We start from the raw sequence: 6,055 nt of genomic DNA on the forward strand, positions 1-6,055 counted from the left end.
TTGTTTACGAAGTTCCCAACCAAAGATACTAACATACATACTGTTGCGTAGAGGTGGGTGGAGGATCCAAGTAAAAGGCCAAAGTCGTTTCACAGCATTTATTGATGATTAAGGAGATACACACACTGGCAGTGCTCCGTCCAGAATGTCTTGATATGGTCTAAGTACCTCCTTATAAAGGACAGGTCGCTCAGGGCGTCTTCAACGTCCGGTTACTTCCCTATTGTTTAGGCATGTACCCGGATATGTATTCCCACGACACTCAGTCCCACGCTATCGCTGTCACTTCTGAGAAGAGACCGGGTGCCGTTACTACGCCAATTCAGTGGTCATTGTTTAGCCTACTTACTTAGTCTGGAGATAATCCTTGAAACCAATCATAACGGTCACACAGTCTCTGGGATGCTACTCGGCCTAATCCGATTGCACTTACTCGGTGGCGTACGTAACAATACATATATGTACATATAATACTTACATACATACAAAGTTTCTTTCGAAATTATATATTAGATACATTTGTTCAAGGCAATTTAGAAAAAAAATGTCATTAAGGATTTATTTTTCGTAAAAATATATTTTTTATTCTGGTGATAAAACTGCAATTGGAATTATAGTTCAAGCCACAAAATGGGCGGTTTTTGACGCCTTTTAATAAATTGCTGCGGTCAGTTTTACACGAATTTGCAGGGCAGTTGAAAAAAATTCACGCTTAAGTCGTGGTAAATTTTAATTATCACTGTTGAGGATCGTGAAAATGATTAACATTGGTCTTAATGGACGTTATTTAGTTGGAAAAATTGAGGTTTGCGTGTCGATTTACGCCACATAAAAACTCGGTGCAATCAAAGTGAAATTATACTTTATACCTCATCATACTATGTATGTGTGTAAAACAAAAAACCTATGCACGAATCTATCAAACACACTTTTGTATACATATATGTATGTAATACTTCCATGATGATCTATTATTATACAAAGTTAAATTCCTAATGTCGAGTTAAATGCGTGCAATTATTGTCCATTAATAAATAATTTATATGGATGGCAAAAACTATATATTTCCTGTGATAAATCGACGATATGTACATATTCTATTAACCAGTATATTAAAACCAGTGTATTTTATGATAAGATGTCATGGCAGGGAATAAAAACAAAGGGTGAAATATAATAGTTAATTAAATATATAAAATAATTGCAAGTCTGGTCGTTATGATTTATGGTCGAAGGCTAACTCTCCAATCTTATTTTGATTACAAGATCTTATCGTAATTTTCAATATGATCGATTCATATGGATTGATTACAGTCAAAAAGTCTTCCAAGCTTGTCATATTATTGATGTAATAAATCAAATCAAATTCAAAATTTATTTAAAGACTCGACTTACGAATGATTTGGCCTATTAAATAACAAATATTAAAGTTTGCAAACTTGAGAAACATTAAATCAGACACACTAACTAGTACGTAATACAAAAAAATGGTTTGAATATTTTTAAACTTTTTGTATCAATTTGGACTTTCGCATATAATTAATTCTGAATTAATAAAATAAATCAATAAATAATTAATTAAACTTCAGCAGTATGGCTCGGTGTTGGCGTTTATGTTTAGCACCGAGAGGTTACCGGGTTATATCCCGTCCTAATCTTTAATGGTGCTGGTCAGACTTGGATATCTGTGACCTCAAGTCGATCGTTTCCTATCAGATTTTGCCAATTTATATGATATCATTGTTGAAACGGTTCCTCCATCTAATTGGGAAAAAACGCTATGTCAAAAATATCTGAATTTGATGTAAATATGTACAATATGTAAAAATTCATGCCTCTATGGATTAATTAATTAATTAAATTAATTATTAATTTCGTGTTCTTCATCCTTTTGAAATACAGCGATTTATGTAATAAAAAATGCTGCAATGTTTGTAATTAATTGTATAAAAAGATGCACTTGGGTTTATCTGTTAGGCCTTCCTGGTATATATACATATGTATATATGTAAAATAAAATAAAATATGCATATACATATCTAATTTTTAGAACATTATGGTAATAATTTTCATTCAATTGAAGATTCAGGTGAAAAACAAAGTAACAATTTTTGTAATCAAGTAGGTTGCTAACAAAGAACTAGACACAAACAAACAGAAAGTGAAGTTTGATTAAACCAAAAACTTTCAGTAAACTATATGTCATAAATATCTGTCAGTTGACTACTGATCGTCTAGTAAATTGACGCTCTTTCTGTTAAAGGTTAGTAAATGATATTTTTTAAATATAATGTAACGTGGGAACAATAGAGACTCCGGACTAGGCTAAGGGGCTCAGTAAGTGCCCGAACAAAGAATACGATGGAGTTCTCACACACCTGGGCGAGTGCGTGCGTAAACAATAGACTCACCAGAGAAAACCTTTAAGTGCCGAGACAATAGACACATTAATGGATCGGGGAAGCTGTGCAGTGTAAATTATTCTTTATAAAGAGGTACACGCGGTAGATCGGATCATTCTGGAGTGAGCGGTAGTATCATGTGGACCTCCCGGATTGTTGAATAAATGCTGTGAAGCGACTTTGGCCTCTCATTCGGATCCTGAACCCACCCCTTCGCAACAATATGGTTTAATCGTATGGGGGTGGTGGGTGAGACGACTGTGTTGGTAATGCACAACTATTTATTTCGGCAGCCGGGGAGGAAGTGAATGCACTGGCCAACCGATGGTTTACGGCAATGGTTTTATATTTATACCCCACTCCTTTCCTTTTGGGCATGCTTGGGTATAATTCCCTTGAACTTCGGAGAAACTTCTCATTAATTCGTTTCGTTCTCCTGCTCTTACGTGGTAATACGTCATGCCCGTTGTTGCTGGAGCAGTTGGGACTTTATGTCCCTAATCACTATGTGCGTGGAAGACATCATCATTTGCTGGCTGTACCTCCTGCCCGCACAGTCCTTTTTCGAATGGCTCCTATTCCAAGAGCTATTCGACTTCTTAATGAAATCGTTGCTGCCGAGACTGAATGTGATATTTTCCACCTTAGTGAGCGTAAATTGTCGGAAATTACTCTAACCCATTTATCTGGTAGTCTGCGCTCATCATTGTTTTCATGATTGATTGTGATTTATGAGTGAAATTTTGATTAACTCTCTTCCATTTGGGCCTACAGGGATGTTTTGTATTTGTAGTTGTTTCTTACATATTTATTGAAACTGCCTGTAGGTGCAAGGCATTCCTTATGCTATATATTTTTTTATTTGATATTTTTACTTTATCTGTTATTATTAAATGCTGTTTTTTATGTTTATGTATGGATGTATTTTTTTTATGTATAATTGATGGGTGTATTATTTTCGTTGTGTATTGATTTGTGTTTAATTGTTATTTTGTTTTTTTTTTGTGTTATGTTTTTGACCATTGTGGCGCTTTAGGAATTCCTGTTATGCCACAATGGTCTGTTTAGAATAAAATAAAATAAATAAATAAATATTTTACCAACCGATGGTTTTATATTTTAGTCACTAAATATTAGTCACTAAAATATCGATCACGGAACATCTGGTGCCCAAAACTCCATCAATCGAAAGCTAAATATTGTACTAACGAGAACTCGAGATGTTCCGTGATCGAGATTTTAGTGAATTGCGCGATATCGCTTATTGCGGAATAATCCGTTTACATTTAATTATGTCTTTTTGAATGCGTTCAAAGCATCGTTTAAATTTTGTTGTTAACAAAAGTAAACTTATTTGGTACAATACGGTCAAACATTTTAAATGACCGCAATATACCCATCATCATTTATTGATGTGACACCAAACGATCATAATTGAACGATTAACGGCCAATATCTACAGTGAAAATTTACATTTTTCGCTTCACATGCTATAAATATTGTGCCCATAGGTATCATTATCATTAAGCAACGCGTATCATGTATGTAGTCGTATATTACAAGAGTGCATTTTCGATTTTAAAATCTCAATTCATCCGTGTAAAGACGCATTTAGTTACACGCACAATAAATTTACCCCCGGCCACCGTGCACGCTCAACTCGATTCCCTCATCTACACGCTGAAAACTCAATTAAAAATTTAATTAACAAGATATACGAACGCGACTCGATTAAACTTAACATAAATCTTATCGCAGTATAGTATTACATTAATCTCTATCCCTGGTAAGTATGGAAAAGTGAGTTTAATTTAAAATTTTTCTCCCTTTTTTAACTACATGTATTTAACTAGTGTTGTACCCGATGACATCATCGCATGGGTGTTGGCATATTAAATTATTAAATAAAAAAAAATTTAAAGAAATATGAAGTCGGTCATGTGTTCGATCCAGACGTTATCGAATTTTTTTCAAATACCTTTTAAATATATTTAATTTAATGTTTATATTTAATTGTTTAATATGAAAAACAAGGTAAGAACTTCCTTGTTCTTACCTTGTAAGAACAAGGAAGAATATATATATATATATATATATATATATATATATATATATATATATATATATATATATATATATATATATATATATATATATATATATATATATATATATATATATATATATATATATATATATATATATATGGTTCGGTCTTTCGTGTCATGCGGGGAAGACGTGCTTCTGCGTTCTTCCCGCTATTACTCGCTTAAACCCGGCTATTGCACGAAATTTAATCTAAAAATTTAACCATCTAATCACTTATTTTACTAATTGCATCCTAGTATAATTTAAGTGTAAAAATAAACAGACGATCGGCCGTTAACAGCGTTTTTAATATCAGTGATTGCGAAAAATTTTGTGTTAATTTTGTGTCAGTTACAAAAGCGTATACGAACGAGATACATCTCCCTACCTGAATACAAAAAAAATAAGGGTCCCTGCTCGCCAGTCAAAATTCGGTCCCACAGAAGCAATAAATCTTCCACATAATTGCTTTCAGACAAAAATTTTTAACGAACTTTACTTAATAGAATAATAGCAAACAGAAACGGTGTTTCCCAACTGTCTAATAGTTCTTTTTCATATTTAATTTATATTAAAGTAATTCGTGTAATTTTATATTCTTTACTAAATTTATTATTAAAATATTAAATTGCAAACCGCACTCACATATATAAATCCGTTGTCTCCAAAGAGGCGTCTCACGATAAAGATCTGTAAAAAAGTAGTATAACAATTGCTAATCTATTATTATCATAACTAACTACTTTCACTTACAAAGTAACCCTGTTAAATGGCATGTAATAACTCATAAGTGATCCAAGTGATACCTAGGATGACTATCTGTCAAAGCTGACCACAGAGAAGAGTCTATGGCGGTAAGAACTCACTCCTTGAATGGAAATCTCTCTCAAGTACCGCCTTTTTCTCAACACATCTTGGATAAATGCGAGAAAAATAATATCCAAACCTCCAACAAGGTAAGAGTGACGATGGATGATAGCTTAGCTAATAGAAACCTGTATTTAGCCACGTACAATGTAAGAACGTTATCGAGTGAAGGAAGTGTGCTTGCATTAGAGAATGAATTAGAAAATATCAAATGGGATATAATAGGACTTAGTGAAGTAAGACGAAAACAGCAAAACCAAATAATCCTAAAAAGTGGTAACTGTCTCTACTGGAGAGGGCTACCAAATGGTAGAATAGGAGGAGTAGGGTTTCTTATCAATAAGAGAATAGAAAGAAATATTATAGAAATAAGCGACATATCGGAACGTATATGCTATATAGTATTAAGAATCTCGAGCAGGTACACTTGTCAAATCTTCCAAGTGTACGCCCCCACATCTAGCCACCCAGACGAGGAAATAGAAGACTTCTACGAAAAAATACAGGACGCATACGATAATAGCCGTCACCACTTTAAAATAATCATGGGCGACTTTAACGCAAAAATAGGACAAAAGGCAAATACTGAAAGAGCAGTAGGCAATTTTGGTACCGGCCAAAGAAACGACAGAGGCGATCGCCTCATAGAATTCGCAGAACACAACAGGCTCTTTATCACTAATTCATTTTTCAGGAAA

The sequence above is a fragment of the Arctopsyche grandis genome, chromosome 4 (assembly GCF_051622035.1).
Source record: "Arctopsyche grandis isolate Sample6627 chromosome 4, ASM5162203v2, whole genome shotgun sequence".
Lineage (NCBI taxonomy): Eukaryota > Metazoa > Arthropoda > Insecta > Trichoptera > Hydropsychidae > Arctopsyche > Arctopsyche grandis.